This window comes from Diuraphis noxia, unplaced genomic scaffold, assembly GCF_037042655.1.
Source record: "Diuraphis noxia isolate RWA-SAM2 unplaced genomic scaffold, SU_Dnox_SAM2 contig0002, whole genome shotgun sequence".
Classification (NCBI taxonomy): Eukaryota; Metazoa; Arthropoda; class Insecta; order Hemiptera; family Aphididae; genus Diuraphis; species Diuraphis noxia.
The window spans coordinates 63,952,896-63,972,377 of NW_028301712.1; the positions used below are offsets into that span (position 1 = coordinate 63,952,896).

Here is a 19,482-nt window from a genome sequence, read left to right on the forward strand (position 1 = left end):
TCATCGTAAATGCCTATCTTATACGTGTAAAAGTTCCTCGCTTCTCACAACGATTTACCCACCTAAACATTTTATTTTTGAAATTTAATTTACGTATAATTGTGTGGTTTTATGTGCTTAACTGCTTAAGACGACGCAAGAAACAGAATTTCTATTTGACATTTAGTTTTTTAAATATTTAAAATCTTAAAAGAGACATTTTGGTTAAATGGCACGTCATGGCGCGGCGTTCGAATAATAGGTTCGCCGACCGCCGCTATCTTATCCAAAATGTCTCTTTTAAGATTTTAAATATTTAAAAAATTAAATGTCAAATAGAAATTCTGCTTCTTGCGTCGTCTTAAGCACATAAAACCACACAATTAAACGTAAATTAAATTTCAAAAATAAAATATTTAGGTGGGTAAATCGTTGTGAGAAGCGAGGAACTTTTACACGTATAAGATATGCAATTACGATCAGTAGGGCCCAATGACGTCACGCGGTTATTTTACATTTCTTAATATCTCTTAAAGTAATAATTTTTTTTACATCGGATTTTCACCAAATCATTTTATATAGCCATAGCTACAATAATTTAACATTTAAAAATAATTTAAATAATTTTTTTTTTGTGTTGTGTGCTCCTTTAAGAATAATATAATATGTGTGAAGGCGAAACCATCTTTTCTTCTTATCCGCCAACACAATTAGAGCCGAGTGTGATCTTCGGCAGGATTTGTACAGAAAATCTCCTTTGTGGGTAATTTGAATTTTCTACCGACGACGTTAAAAATAAACCTCTTTATAAGTATATAGCGCGTCTATATTTACAGCAGATTGTATTTCAGAAAAAAAATAATATCTGAACATTTAAATGAAATAATAGGTAAGCGGAATACTGTAAGTGCAATACTCACCATCATACCACATTTTTCTAGTAAACACTTAGGTATTAAACATCCGCTATATAGGTAATATACCTTTGATATATTGTGTAAATGACAATTTCCATAAAATTATTATAATTCCTGCTATAACTACGTATTATTATTTTCCGGAAAACGAGTGAAGAAACTAAAAGAAAATCGACCGAAAACGTTTGTGAATTGACAGTGTACATTTCGAATACAATTATGTAAATTCGATAAGATGTGATCGCGCATAGCTATTAAATTATTAATACAAACACTGCAAATGATATAAAATAATATATATATTATAATGGGGCTCAAACTTCAATGCATTATTCTCATAAACACTTATTTTCGTTGGCTTATTACTAGATTCATTGATATATTTGCCGAGTAAACGATATTTTATATCGACCTAAAATATTAGTTTTTAATGCATATTTGATTTGCAAATAAAACAATTTGACGACTAACACAAGCATGGATAATAAGAAAAATTCGTAAACTAAAATAAAGAAACTAATTTGAAATTTTGATCTCGTGATCGGGCTGTGTAAAGACCAACGTATTATTTATAAATGTCTACACTTTTAACCCCCAGCTACTGAATAAAGCGTATACCTTTATCTATATCGTTATTAGTTATTGATTATTACTAATTAAATTGTATCTATAGTCAAGGAAAGTATATTAAAACCATACTGGTAATTAAATGTTTTTAAATGTATCTATACCTACATTTAAAATAAATGTGCACACCCTTTCAATGTAAAAACGTACAAATCCGTGAATTAAAAATAAATAATAATACATATTTTTGATTTTTAACTAATTGATTAATAGTTAGATTATTTCCTCGAGTCCTGTAAATGGGTATCTATAGTGACGGTAGATAAAGCGGTGAAATCAGACGCTAACAAAGAGATGCAAGAAAAAGCAAAATGAGTAAAAAAAATTGCATTACATTTTTTTATATACATAGTGCATTTCTATGCATGCATTGTAGCTATGCAAGTATACAGAGTGATTGTTTATCGTAAACCAGGCAATATTACCTTAGGATATTTACCAGATACTTTTATATGATATGTGCCAATTGAATACATAACTTAACATAAGTTAAGCATATGTTATATATTGAAAACTTAAAATAAATTGTAAATAATAAAATATACAACGTTATAAATATATGACATACCTACCTACCTCAATTACTGAGTATAATAACTACAAATGTCTATATGTTATTAAGATCAAAAAGAAATTTGACATACATTTTAGTTCACATTTCCTTACGATAACCAAAAGATACATCTTAAAATTAAAAAAAAAAGATTCCATATACTTTATAATATATTATATTTACGATAAAATAAACGTCCTGTATATAATATTCTATATACGGTTTTTTTCCGCGTTTGGCTTCCGCCTACTCGTGTTAAATGATTAATTTTTTTACCGTGTTTGTGTGCATGTGTGTGTGTGTCTATACATACTATACCTATCTACCTATATATAAAGTGTTTAATTATGTTGTTTGTTTAGAGGTTTTTTTCCTTCCGCCCGATTCTTCTGCCATCGCGTCACATTATTATTATTATTATTGTTATTACAACGCGCGCGGCTGCGGGAGAGCGAAAATCGCAAAAATATATTAAAATTGAATTCCAGAGAAACCGTATGCACAATAATAGTGTGTAATGTGTGAAGGTATAATAATAACATTAATAATACAATTCTATTGGCATGGAAACCATTTCAGCAGAAATTCGAAACCCCTGTTACATAAATACACGTATAATAATAATAATTATTATTATTATTATACGAAAACCGCAATCGCGTATACTTAAAATGTATGTCTATGTGTATAATGTATATATATTTTTAATAATATACCCATGTGTACGAGGTTCCGAACGTTAATTTCACACACATATACCCGGCTGACTTTCCGTATGTAACCGTACACTAGGTAAATATTAACGGGCAGGGAATATTAAAAAAAAACAACAGAACCAATTTTCAAACTCTACGAGTTAATGCAGTTTAACTGGCCGTTACCACACGTCAAATGGGTTTTCTAAAATACCTTTTCAGTGTGTCGTTATATATTTTACTTTTTTTTCCTGGCCTATATATAATCGTATAATATAATATTATTATTAGATTGATTGCCAACGCTACAAGGTTAGGTTAGGCACAAATGTCACAAATCTCAAGTCTTTCTAACATTATATGTCAGTGGCGTAACTATGGGGTAGCGAGGGGTAGCGGTCGTGACCCCAAACATTTTTATGGGGTGGCAAGAGTATCATTTTGTTACCCCAAAATTATTTATATAATTTAATAAAAAAAATCCGCGTCAGTGTGTATTTACTATTTATTTATCTTTAAATAGTTATCAAGAAAAAAATACGTTATTTGTGAATTTTCAGGGTACCACACGATTGCGTACGATGTTTCTTTTTGAAAACACGATTGCGTACGTTACACGATTGCGTACGATCTACTGTGCATCGTTGCTAAATTAATGTTTTTATTTTTGATCAGTAAAATTTAAATTTTGGAAAAATGACTCAAGTTATGGTACCACTTAAAAATCTCAATTTTCGATAAATACCTATGTTATAATAATATAGTACATTAAATAAAATAATTAAATGTTAAAATAATATAATAAAAAATAGTTATTCAATAATAATAAAAAAAAAAAATTATGGAAATAACCCCTGTTCTATAAGTTCAAAGCAAATGGCAACAGTGCTTCAAAGCTGCAGACAAAAATCGTACGCAATCGTGTTTTACCGGAATTTTCGTGTTATAAAACTGTATAATAATAGTATAATGATAAGTATAATATAATAATAATATATAAGTATAATGATTATTTTAAAATAATTTAGGAGGAAATTATGCGTATAAGTGGTACTCATCACTCATTATGCTTATTGGAGAAGGTGAAGTATTTAAAAGTGTTTGTTACCCCAAATATTTGCTGTTAGTTACGCCACTGTTATATGTTATTGGCGGGAAGTCACATATTTCTATATGCATTAGAAAGCCACTAATTATGCATTTCTGCGCTAAAAAAATTAAATATTTACAGTTGACGTTTATTTGATTTATCATATATAAATGTATTATAATATATATTAGCAGTAAGTATGGATATTTTACTGTTTTACCACAATGCGTTAAATACGTACAATGCTATAAATATTTAAATATGGTTTGCCCGACATAGACGAATGACACAGCGAGTTAGTTATATATTATGTTAAAAATCCTCTTTTTTAAACAATTATAAGTCCGGAATATACGCACAATAAATCCGTTTTCCAAGTACGACGCCTACAAATATAGGCATTTAATGTCATATTATTATTATCGGCACATTTAGTGCAGGAGGAGAATAATATGCACCTGCGCATTACTCCCGCGGGTTTTCTACGACGAATAACTAGTTTTTGAGGTGTTCACACCTTGCAACGTGTGCCACAGCAGTAGACGTCTACTGACGTGCGCATCTAGGTACTTATAAATATATATATATAACTACACCTACTTACATATTTGTATATATGTTTATTACATAAACATATACTATATAATACAGTGACGACGAAAACGCGACTCGTTTTATCGGTTTTGTTTGTTTGTGCTCCAACATAAAGGTCGTGTTTTTTTTTTTGGTAATAGGCATCACGAGAGTAGATTTTAACGACTACTTACCTATTTATATTATTTTACATTTTACTAGACAACTGGTTTCGTTTTCCATAAAAAAAAACAAAAACAATGAAACATTAGAAAATTAAACCATACGTTTGCGTTTTACAAATAATATATAGAAAATCTCTCAATTCCACCAAATCTATATTTATACCAGTAATGATATAAAAACGATACGCGAGAGAGATCATTTCAGAGCATAATATAGCTAGCAATAAAAAAAACATTAAAATTGGTTATATATATATCTATATATATATAACAATAATATATCATACCTATACGTATTAATTTTAAACATAATATGATGTACAGTGCCTGTTACAGTCAACTGCTACCGGCCGAATAGAATAGTTTAGGTGGGTATACTTAGACATAGGAATTGTAATAATTTAAATCATATTTCATAGCATTCGATGATCGTTTACACTTTATATATTATAATCGAATATCAATATTATCATAAATAGGTTATCACGCGCGTGTTATAGGTACTGTTCTTGCTCTTTGAACCGCTGTTATTATTTAAAAAAATACCATAGCTGCTGTACCTATTATGCCGTTGCCACAAAGTAATAAGCGTGCGTCGTTTTCCCCACCACCCCATCACATAACAGAAAGAAAAATAGAGGCTCTTGCCTCTTGGTATGTATAAAACTAAAACAGCTCGACCAACGAAATTCTATTATTATTTTCTAATTTTTTAAGAAACAATTAATAATTAATGATACTAAATACAGTTTTAAAACCAAATTTTACCATTTCGAATGATTATTAAATATTATTTCTTTTCTTTTTTTAAACAAAGTTAATATCTGTAGGTAATAATATAATATTATAATAATATGATTCGTTCATCATATAAATTAAGTCAGGTATAGACATTTTACGCCAAAATTAAAAAAAAAATTACATTAAGATCATAATTTTTCAAAAATCTCAAAAAGTAATTTGTGAACATAAAAAGTTTTAAATAGAAATATAGAATACTGAATGGTTTTTTAATAAAAATGCATAATAAAAAAAATCAAATATACTTGTATTATAGATGTTACATTAAATGAGGAAGCCACACCCGCAAGTGTTGTTTACGTCTTACTGCAAACATACTATATCATTGATTAAAACATATACTTAATCAATGGTACAATACATCATAACACAAAATATGTTAGTAGTCAGCAGTTTCAATTATTTTCTTTGGTAACCTTTAATATAATAGAGTTAATTGACCTTATCATACAATTTTAAAAACATTATCCATGTTTTCAAATCGCAAAAACCCACGCAAAGCACAAATTAAGTTTTTATGAATTTTATTCTTGCTTTCTGTTTGATACTGTAGGTCAATTCACTCTATTAATAAAGGTATTACTACACAAACCGCTGAAAACAGATTTGCAGGTATCTATGTTGTACGTTTGAACATAAGTCGGAGACAATACAATAATATACGAGTGTGATGTTCCACCTGTCACAGAGGAAATGTTAATGGAAAAATTAAAATTTGCGATATCAAATACAAAGATATAAATTATGTTAATATGTATGTTAAAAATTTTTTTTTTATATTTTCAAATACATTTTTAGCTGCTTAATCGAATACACGTTAAATACATTCTAATTAAACGAAAAAAAAAATTATTTATTACAAGACTGCATCATGTCTATAGACGGACTAGTGCACACACGGAGCATCCTTGATCCAAATACCGTTGCGGATCCGGTCTCCGGTGCCCGTGACCATTTATTGTGCCGGCGGAGCACGCGCGTCGCGGTCGTCGTCCGTATACTTTTCTCAGTTTTTTCTACGTGGAAAATAATATATATAGGCATTATATAAATCGAAGAACCGCCGCTCATCGATCCCGCGCGATTCTCGTAAATCTCGATTGCGATTTATGACGTATACATTAAATAAATATAATAATATACGTTGTGGTTGTTATTATTAAATTATTATTATTATTATTATACACGCAGACGTTGTAACGTCTTTGCCCACACAGTCTCTCTCTCTCTCTCTATACATATATATATATATATATAATATACATTTTATATTTATACACGTATAGATACTCTTATACATTTTTATGATAAAAATAAAATTGTACAGGGGCTAACTGCAGCAGTATAAAATACATAAAATAATACGTATGTCTGCTGATACGGCAGTCGACCAAGCGTTTTATAGGTATATATTCGTTGTACCTATATCGTTTTATATTGTAAGGCGATGATGCTACATTTATCGCGAGCACGACACTGAATACTGATATTATCTTAAAAAACGCGATAAATGATTTAAAGTTATAGAAAATACAATTTAATTTTTTTGTTATGGCTATATCGATCGGCTGTTAACTAAAATACCAATATTATAAGTACTTATTATATTAACTACTAGTACCTACCTAATAAGCAACAGGATGCAAAGGACTGCGGCCAGGGACTAGGGAATTCCTACTAAAGGAAATATGTACTGCATGCATTTACCTATAAATACATCTTGTTTATCGAAATCCTCAAAAAATATTCAGCTTCGGAATATGGTATCAAACATTTTTAATTAAAAAAATAAATAAAACGAGCATCATAACTGTTAATGATGAAAATCATTTTAAAGATGTTATAGAATTGGTAAATAAATTCATAGTAGGCAAAGGTAAGAAATCAAATATACCGAAAAACTGACTATTTAGTAATAAAAGAATCGCTTTGCATATTGCAGGCTATGCTTTTTAAATAATATATATACCTGTAAATACCTTAACATATTATATTATAAATAGTAAATACCTATGTTAGGTTATTATAATGATATAACGGTTATTATTTTATCAATACCTATATAGTTTATTAGAATTATCAGTATGTAAATCTATAATAATATATGCATATATATATAATAGGCACAATTGTTTTTACACAAATATTGAATTGTGATTGAGATATTACGATACTGAGTCTATTATATAACCTCGTATAAAGTGGGAAGATATTTAAAACTAGGTCAATTTCCTTTATAGTGGTTTGATTAAATCTTCGAGGGCTACCTCACTTAACCACATTATGTTATGGCCCCAAAATCGTTTACAATTTATTATATCAGAAAATTGTTATTTGACCGATTTCAAATTTCAAATCTTCCACATTGTTTCGACATACAGCGAATAGCATATTGGCGATTCAAAAAAACCTCTTTGGCTCAGGTTGTGTTATGAGGTACCTAACGTGGCATACAGTTCAGTATTACATTTACAGACCATATATAGGACAATTTATACTCGGCGGAATAAAAAAATACTGAACGCGTGTAGTCAATATCCCTTTTATATCGTGTAAATTGATTCGTTTTCGTTTTTTAATTATATCATGTTAATCATTATTATGATTTTGATATATTTAATGTGTTTTATACAGAAACATAAACCGACGACGGCGGCGGCAATCGCACGCGTATAATATTATTATTATTGATCGTGTGTGGTGGTGCGCGATTTGAACATGGAAATCGTTTCGTCGGATCCGGTTTTACGTCGCCGCCGTCGTCAACTGGTCGTCATCGTGTGTACACAAAACAAACGCATTTAATAATATATATTATTATTATACTGGTTTTTTTCGGGTATAATGTACGACTGAAAAGTGTGTATGTGTATGGTGTCCATAATATTAAAATAAATAAACCTACTCGCGTGGAGTGGGCCAAAATCAAGCTGACGCGTGACCACTCTCACCAGTAAATATTTATCTATATTGGAGATAATCGTATATAAACGAAAACGAGTGTCCAACGACAGATCTGTGTTTGCAAGATGCAAAAATTATTCTACTCCTTTAACTATCACCATATTACACGACACATCGTATTGTCACATTGTAACTTCATTTATTGTATTATAATATTTTATTAGCAATTAAAATCATAGAGTGTAATTGTTATTTTAAATTAAGTAATGTCGTTTGAAGATCTATAAATTAAAATAATAATATTTATCATAAAATGATTATCGTGAATATCAGTGGGCCCATGTACAACAGTGGAATTGACGCTTAAGGTAGTAAAGCTGTTTCGTTTCAATTTTAAATTACCTATACCTATTGGAAGAATCGATGCATGATAATATGATGTATTTAATAGCATATTAAAATTTTAATTACATACTACTAGATATACCAACATTATAATTTTATTTATATGACATGTGCAGTATAACATTTTTATCGTGTGGATTGCAATTTTTTATAAGATCATATGTAAGTATATTAAATATCATATGATACAGATATGATATTATGAATAAATTAAATGTACCTAGAAGTATAAAAAAAATTACTAATAATGCACCAGCACAGCAACCGTGCGTATCTAACGAAATTCTACTTCTTCCACAGACATGCTATGAGACATAAATCTATCTATTAATCAAACACAGAGTTGGCTAGAGAGAATAAAATTCGTAAATTAGTAAATAAAGTGTGTAAATTTTTGGCCGAGTAAACTCGCTAAAATATAAACACTATAAATCTTTGAAAAATGATCCCAAGAACAAGAATTATATTTATAAACCGGCACCATTTAGACACAAAACGTCAGTATATATAGGTACTTCATTTAGAGTTAGGTATAATATTTTTATTATAATTGTAAAAAATGTATAAATTATTCATAGTTTTTTTTTTCAATAAATTAGAAGTGTATGTCAAAAAGTCCATAGTTCTATTTAGTAGGTATTTAATATGTACCTACTATACCGATTTCAGACTTTTAATAAATACAAAAACAATTTGTCAAGATTTAAATACTTATTATATTATTAGTGTAATAAGTTTCCATATTATGATTATGCAATATGCAGGTTGAAAACAATCAATAATCATTTATAAACAGTTTTAATTATTAAATAACAAGTATTATGCATACTTCTATTTTTCTACATTAATTATTTAGGGGTCATTATAAGTTCCTACGCCTACCGGTGGGAGTTAAAATTCAAAAATTCATCAATGGGTTTATCTTAGTTTCAAAAGAATCAATATTTTATTACCTACATGTATTATAATCAGTCATTTGGTCTTATAAATGAATTATCCTTAAATCTATAATATAGTGTTCAATTATTATCAGTTATCACCGATAATAATATAATTATATATAATATATTATAATATCCCCAGTTATATAATATTTATAATCAATATTCATCTAGAAAACAATCGTTTCTGATTATAATATTGTATATACCTACCTACCTATGTTATTAATTATCTTTATAAAATATAAATTAAGAAATCATTTAAAGTTTAATGTTATCGTTTGCACATTTCTCCAAAACTTTGAACACTGATGCCTAAATGTTGGTATAGTTTATAATTAAATAAAAATTGGCACGTATAGATTATAGATACCGAAATGATAATTCTCAAATTAATAATATATTATAATAAATCTCATATTTAAATGTTTTTAGCATGTGCAACATTTCTCCGAAAAACAAATGTCAGATTCCATGACTTTTAATTTTACCGACGATGAAAAATAAATAATGGATTTTTGAAGTATATTGATATATACACAACCTATGTTTATAATATTTTTGTGATGTTATAACAATTGAATTTTCAATAGATTGTCTATAATCTATATTAAGGCCTATATATTATAGAATTTCGTACCTACTATTAGTGCGAAGGTAGATTATAATATTGTATATATATATATATATCTAAATGTAAGACACTTCTTTTAATAGTTTCCAACAACCTGAGATCCTGAGACCTATAATATCATTTAACTTATATAATATTATAGTACTGTCGCCACTTCTACTGAATAGTGAATACTGATAATGTGATAATATGATAATTGACGAGTTACGGGTGCAAAAATTATAAATTTATAAATAGTGATCTTATTGCATACAATTTCCGAGATTTTTGTTGATAAAATAAATAAAGATTTATAACACTACACTACATTACGCAATGATTGTATTACAGCATAATGATTATACGTTATTGCCTTACAAAAATAATATGTTCTGTTCCTAAGCTTGCATACCTGCATCGTAATATTACATTATTGTTAAATATTATTATTTGCTAGAGAAAGAGGATATTTTGTAAGACTTTATTATAGATGTACAAGTTTAAGTCGAAATGGTATAGCCGTATAGGTACTCTATATAATTATTATATATTATGTATATTATTAATTTATTATGCTTTAAAAACCAGGCTGCAAATCGCAGTCATTGTTAACGTGTTTGAAAAACTCTATAAAAATAAAACCAGTTCATTGTCAATCTGTTGACGATTTCGAGACGTAATCGTCGTCGGTTTGTATGCATATCGAATAATAACAATATTATAGACATATTATCATTATTGTTATTATTATTTTTATATTATTACTATATGTCGCACATCACAGGTATTATTATTTATCATTATGGTCGTAACAATTGCAATATTGGAATATCACCACATAACAGACGATCGCGCGCGCAATACCCGCTCGTGCAGCGATATGACTATTTACGGATTGTTTGTTTAGGAAAAATCGCAAGTATCCATGCCAATAACCTATTTTTACAACGATATTATTATAAAATCATTTACATTATGATACTATTATTTATTATTTTAATCATCATTATCATAATAATTTCTAATTAATAGTTATGTAAATGTACCTATAGCGCTCGTAGACGATCAGACGACGTAGGTTAAACCCACGCGCGTAGCGGTATTTAGAAGTAGGTAGGTACGTCGTAAGTACATTTAACTTTGAATTTAACCGTTGTTGCCTCGATAATGCCTGCCCACAATGTAATATTGAAATAATAGGTACCTACTATACCTACTACCTATCTATATGTAACATGTTACGTAATAACACAAAACACATTTGACAAATCAAACAAATCAAAACCAAACCGAAATATGTAAAATAAATGCGCAAAAATAACTTACCTTAAAATTCGTCTGACCGATAGCTCCAAGATAGAAAGAGTTGGCAGCAGGAGTTAAGTATGTGATTCCGCTTATATGAATTCGGGGAAATTTGATATCGAGGTGTTGTGGCAAAGAGTGTGATGCCTACGGCTTGAACGCGGATTATTCGTCCGAAAGTCCGAAAACGCACTCTGTATGATAAAAAAGACCTATGCAATGGCGAGAAATAGAAGAAAAAAATAAGCGAAAGTTATGAAAAGGATGAAGTGATAAAAAATCGTCTTCGGCGTCGTCCTACTCCGGTCGCGATCTATATCATAATAATAATAATATTATTATTATTATTATTAGTGTGGTCCTGGGTTGCGCGCATGCTCTTTTTCGCGTCTGGATCGGCGGCGGCGGGACACGACACACACGGCGGCGCGAGCGAAGAGTTTATTTGCGGCGGCGCGAGCGAAGAGTTTATTTGCGGCGGCGCGAGCGAAGAGTTTATTTGCGGCGGCGTCGACAGACGTACACACGGGCTTGCGCGCGTAGAGACTGAACCGGCGAGGTGGTTTTTTTTACACCGTCTCCGCGATCCGTCCGTCAGCGCGCGCGCGTCGCGCTACGGTCGTCAACGGCGGACTAGGGGACGACCAAGCGGCCAATGGGCTGTCGGGTGGGCGCGGCCATCTGCCCGGCCCGACACCATTCCACCACGACCGCTGCCACAGCCGACGTCGCGGCAAATCTCCCGAACGCACGGACGGTCGGGCGGCGGCGGCCCCGTTGTTTGTTTCCGGTGCGTCTCGGCCGGCCGGAAGACGAATGGCCGGAACTCATGACTCGTCCGCGGCGGTAATAACATAATATTTTGTGTCCGTAAACGGGCGATGGCTTATGCACCGCCACGTACTTACATATTATGTTATACTCCTATGATGTTTTAGCGAAACCTTTATATTATGTATTTATTTACGTATTTTATATTTATACCTACCTAGGTACTGCAGGGATAAGAGATCTTTTAGTTCATTTACAACCGTTTTGAAGATGCATGTATAAGTATACTCACTCGCTAAAACATCAAATTTAATAAAAACAGTAAAAATTATTTAATTATTTTCGAATTTTCTCAACTTATATATTATTACTTCCTATATATAGTATGTTCATGTAAAAAATTATTAAAAATTATATCTATAATAAAACTCGAGTTCGGTGAACTAGAAATTTCTTACGGTTTCTATTAATCTTATCTATAATTTTCGGCACGAGAACTTTTGTAGGTTATATTCACCTTCAACTTTTAATAATTTGTCAGAAAAATATAAAATTATATTCACTCAGAAAAAAATATACTACTTTCAATGAAAAACACCTATTTAATTAAAGAAAAATGGGTATGACCTATGAAGTTATGTAATACATTTGAAGAAAATTTTTCCATTAAATCATTGTTATTTATTTTCATCAAAATCAGTATTAATGTATTAACAGCAAATTAAATTAATCAAACTGATGATGTACGTGCATAAAAATAAGTAAATCATTTTCGTACTTTCAATGAATAATTTCTTTACTTTAATTACTTTAAGTTATTGTTTTAGTTACATTAAATTTAATTAGAACTATGTAAATTGTATCTTTGAATTAATATATAATATATGCATTTACTTAATGCAATTAACTATATGCTATAGATTTTAATAACTAATATTATTCATTTCTATGAATAAAATATAATTAGATTTATTACTTAACATTAAAACAACGGTTTTGTTTTTTAATACCTACAATTAAAGAAAATATATTTAATATTATAGAATTTTAATTGTTTTAAAACAATTAATAGTAAATTTAAAGAAGTGCTTAAAGTAAATAATGTATGAAATGATTTATTTGAAAATAGGACAAGTATTTTTCTGAATGTTATATTATACACAATAAAAAACAAAAGATAAGTATTCACAGATATACCTACATCTAATATATATTAATAATTGTATTTTAAGCAAATAAACGTAATTCTATTGTAGGTATGTGTGAAAATGTATATGGATACACCTAAAAATATATTAGATTAGGTAGAATGTATTATATAGTTATTGTAAACTCATTTAACTATATATATATAATAGCTACCTATATAGATTATTAGGATTATTAATAATTTATCTAAATACATTTATATTGCAGTGTATATTTGTGTCAGACGTAGGTACCTAAAATTTAACCTAGGTATTACCTATAATTCATAAAATAATTTCGATACAGAACCTATATACGACACTATAATAACATAAACATATTCAATTTATATTATTATTTATTATATATTTATATCGTAAACATACATCTATTCATCTATAGGATATAATGTATAATAGTCTGCAACATTACAAATAAACAATAATACAGTAATCAATAATCATATCTGCAGTTTGTATATATACCAACCAATAAATACATAGTGCATATACATACCTATATTACATCTATATAAAAATAATAAATTGCAATATTTAATTCGTTAAACAATTTTATCACATTATAGATTCAAGATTGTACAACATTTAAATCCAATTTTAACCTTTTAAAGTTACAAATTCGTATATGTAAAAATATAAATGATAAAAAAATGCTGACTTTGTAACTTAAAATGTGATGTGTAAAGCAGTAATTTATATATAGGTATCTAATAAGTAATAATAATATATTATGTAAATTATACCTACACGGGCTTAAATATTCACCATGTTAGCATATTTATATTTTACCTAGTAGGTGATAGGCGTATATATACCTAATTAAACATGTACTGCATAATATACTATTGTAACTATATATAAATAGGTAATACTTAAAATAACCGCACAAACATGTACGAATAAGTTACTAGGTATAGGCTATTACTATATAGTCTATATACCTACTTATAAATTATAATAAATTTACTGGAATATTATAATACAATACTTACCTAATAAAAACTATAATACGTTTAATGATGCAACGATGCCTTATAGTCATTGCTAGATTTAAGTGATTATGCGCAGATATATTTAAATCAGGGGGCAATAAATTGCTATGCAATGTATATTTCAACCTTAATAACGATTTTAAGTTTTGCCCTCAAACTGTCTGACTCTCTCCCCCCCCTCCCCAATAATTTACCCCAGATTGCCTGAGGGCTGATATAAGATATATATATATATATATATATATATATATATATATATATGTTTGGTAAAAGTACAAACACCGATGAAACTTATTATATTTACCGTGGCCTGGATAGTAAAACTTAGTAGTAGATTTACCCAGATTTAATGGAACTACCGAAACTTTGCAGTCTTATTACCTATAACTAATGAACATGGGTTAATGTAAGGTTCGATTGTTTGAAAAAATGCAGTATTGAGCTACTGCCAATTAGGTATTTCACTTCAGTAGCTATACAAAGCTTGTAAAAATAAATAAATTGTAATAAAAAATAAAAATTTAAAACTTACTATTTACTCTATTTTTACAGTAGATATTTAATAATAGTACATTAATGTATATGCAATAATATGTGTATCTAATATACTACCCAATACCATTATAGTATTATATGTATAGTAGGTATAGCAGCTAATGTATAGTAAGTATATAGTATAGTTTTTTATCAGTATAGTTATATTAATCAATAGTAATTATTGTTATTTTCAAGTCAACATAAACTACATAAACTATTGTAATTATATATACGATACCATAAAGTAAAAAAAAATTATACATTATTTGTGAACAATTTTGGACTTCACCGACACTGCATGTGTTGTTTATTCTATAAGATCTTCCAAATTTCGTTTATAATAATAGCCCGACCTACAAAAATCATTCGTGGTTTGACCAAACCATTTTGTGTATTCTAGGTTTTTTCAATAGCAGTTGGTGAAACCAAAAGATTTACTGGAAAATCCTAATGATTTCATCCAGTATTTGTATATATACACTTACCATAACATATGCCTACATATATTTTTTCCACCTCTCTACAGCCCTACAGGTAACTACTTGTATTATTATTATTGGGCATGGGTTTAAATATACTGTCCTAAAAAACAGGAAAAATATATTTTCAAAGTATCACAATATATTAATATATATTATGCTATATTATATAATATGAACCTAGTATACATTATGTACGTATATCATATAGTATAACAAAACTAAATAATACCATTAGGTAAAAAAGTTCCTTCGATATATTATAATATTAAATAAAAATTATTAAACATATATAGGAATCTATTTGAATAAGTTAGATTTTAATAATTTTAGGTTGTCACAATCGATTCTTGGTTGTAAATAGTAAATAAAACAACCTATAATATATAGATAAATATTAAACGTATCAGTCGTGCTTATATTTGCAGTACATCGTGGCGCGTGATGAAATTGTCTTTTGACAGACCGTTTTACATCCACTGCCACTTTTCTCTCGCACATAATGCCTAGGTAGAAAAATTGCTTAGAGCCTAGAGGTACGTAGTGTTATAAACTTATTTTCTCTTTTATAAAATGTACGAAAAAATGTAGGTACTCAAATTTAAGAAATATCCTAAACATTTAAAAAAAATAAAAAATGCAAAATTAAGGTTTTGTTTAAATTCTTTGATGTATGAAACGAATTTTGTAACTGCGAAAATCAATGTTTTAGGACGTGGAAAAATTGCAAAAAATGCGTAAAATTAATTATATATTATATATAAACTGCTATCATAATCTCTTTTTAATTTCTATATTTTTTAGTCAAAATATTTTTATGAAATTCTATTGTTGATGATCAAAACACAAACGTATATAGTTTTCGACAGTATATTATACCTATAACCGTAAAAGTATAGCCAATGTGGAGGCTGAAGAGGTTAAGATGCAGCCCTCCCTGAAATTTGAAGAAAATTAAAAAATGCATTTAGTGTTTTTTCTGTAAATCTATCCTATATATATATATATATATATATATATATTACTTTTATATTACAAATAATTATAAGTAATTTTCAAAAGACTAAAAAGTCTGCAATAACGAATAAAATCTTATATATTTTATAAACCCTTATTGGGATCAGCATACAAAACAATTATGAGGAATTCTATTATAATATTCAGCCTCTTCTATAATATATAATAATAATTTATCAGCTCTCTCTAACCTCGAACCAAAAGAAAATCGTGCAGGTAAAGATATAAAAGGCAAGTTTTCGAGTGGTATAACTTTATGTAGGTACTATACCTATACCGTATTAACTATACCAATTACCTAATCCAAGGTATATATGCTTACAGTAGTATATTGCGTAATAACATGATATTATTGCTGATTTTGCTGATTTTGCAAAATTATAAATCCGTGCAATTATGTAATTAAAATCATTTTGCTGTTGTATTATTTATCAGAGCACGCTAGCTGATATATGTACATTATATAGGTACTCATCAGACTGCTGCATAATTTAACTACACTTTATATATGTATTTGTTATTGGTTCTACCATAATATATGTTGATTCACTATATTCACTTGAACAATGAATTGTATTCTCTCTCACTATTTGTTGTCAGAAATCTTCACGGTGATTCGGTAAAAAGCAATATTTACTTATAGTTTATAGTGTATAGGTAATTATATACTAAGTATACTATATTGTGTACCTACTAATATCGCACTAATGCTCCAAGTATTCGCATCAGATATGTATGTGAACACCATACACGATAGGTTCATTCATTCATTGTATTTAACAAAAACCACGTCAACTTTAAAGTATATATAGCTGCAGGTATGGCCACAACAAGGCATTTTTACTAGGTATTACTATTAATTATTTTGTCTTGATGATATTCTAAATGGTTCTTAAAAATATTGTATTCAATTATCTTACATACAATACATACATTCTGAAAAATATGTCAGCCTATAAAATAATTAGAATATCATTTTTATTGACGCACACATTTTTATGATTTTAAATTGTGTAAGCATATAATATGTTATTGGCATGTTGCATGTGACCTATATAAGATTGAAGCTAAAATAATTTTATGCAATATATATTATTGAACAATTTTAGTGCACGGTTTAATTGTTTTTCATATTTTGGTTTGGGATATTTAAAATATTTGAAAATATTCTGAAAACTTAAAAACATTTGATAATACAAAAATATTATATAACATAATATTTTTCACTGGTGAAACAAGGATGATGATGCTAATTTTCGTTTCGAGCAATATACGCTGCAGCGATCGAGTTAAGTCAAATACTTTAATACAACATTCGATATCGTCGAAAATCAATACAAAGAATAATAATTTTTGAAATTTCCATTTCAAAAAACCTGTGAATATAATATCCTACAAACAATTATAATAAATCAATATTGTGTTTATATTTTATACCTACCAAGTTGATCCATATTCAATCCAACTAAATAATATAGGTATCTACTTGTATTAGGTGTAGATTTGGAGACTATAATGAGAATAGTTTGATATATTTGCACGTTCTATACGGAAGTGATAGAATAGTTACACAAAATAAGTTTCACGTCGTTAGAACCCTTCTCTTTTATAACACACGATGTTGAGGCGACCCTAATTTTATATAATTTACAATGGGTACCTAACAATAAGATCAAACGAACTAGTTTTTTTTTATCTGTATTATATTTAGAACTGTCACAATTTGATGTCACTATAATATGTTAACAATGGTAGGAAAAATACTAACCTGGAAATCGCTAAAATATAAACCAAATATTAAAAGCTTTTTAAGCGTAGGTTACATGAACATATTATGTTACACAAACTGTTGTCAAAAATCAAATTTTTATTCTAATAATTAAAAAACTAGTTTTGAAAAAATTATAATATACAAATATACAATATAGTTAACAAAAGTTAGGTATAACAATTTTCCAATATGATCGTCAATAATATAATGATAAATAATAATAATATAATAAAAATTGTTTACAAATTTTTATATTTATTGACGATCATCATTGACTTTTATCCGTATCATAATTTTTTCAAAATAATTTCTATAAATAATTTGAATAAAAATACATATTTTGACTTTTATTACAACAGTTTTATCGTGTAATATACGCAAGTCAATTTGGTCTATACTCAAAACGATTACCTTTTTTTTTGGCGCAAATGGGGGATGCTCGAATAATAAGTAATGACCCACCAACATGATGGTAAGCGCTCCAGGGTAAGATCTTGGCAACTATGGATAGAGGAAATGCAGATAATATATGATAGTGGTGGATGGAGCAGCAAGTTTTGATACTGCTATTGACCGTGACAGATGGCGGGGGGGGGCTTAGTAGAAGCTGCAAAAGACCTTAAAGGCCCATAAAGAAAAAAAATACGTTAATAATAAATTATTTTCATTCAATAATTTTCCTATACGGCTATACTTAAATTATATAATAATAAAAAAGAATGTCTGCATGGGAAAATGCATGATTATAAATTAATACACTTTAATTTAACGCGAAACGTATAGGAAAAAATTGACATTTTCGAATGCGTGCTCAATTCAAAAATCTCGAAACGCATATTTATATCGTATATACTATATAGTGTTGGTAAAATATTACGTGACTTTTGAAACGGTTTTTGAACGACGCGCCTTTATAGACAGAACGCCCTGATGTGCAGGTACTTATCACTGTGCATAACTACGCGTATCTTGACCGGGTTTTTGTAATAGACGAGTAACACGAATCCTCACTTACGTCACTCAGAGTGACGGATAGTGGGTACGACGCGTACACACGCCAGCCAGGATGTATCGTTTTTCATCGCCTGATTATACACGAAGTACAACGCAATATACACA

The 19,482-nt window shown here is 28.8% G+C and overlaps 1 protein-coding gene across 1 annotated transcript in view; it reads right to left on the reverse strand.

The window, feature by feature from the left end:
- The window catches only part of LOC107171204 (LIM/homeobox protein Lhx9-like), a 60,054-nt gene extending 47,932 nt beyond the window's left edge, over positions 1 to 12,122 (reverse strand). Inside the window, exon 1 of the mRNA XM_089219582.1 lies at positions 11,610 to 12,122. The gene's annotated coding sequence lies outside the window, so the exon portion shown is untranslated. The remainder of the gene's footprint in view (positions 1 to 11,609) is intronic.
- Between the last annotated feature and the right edge of the window lie 7,360 nt (positions 12,123 to 19,482).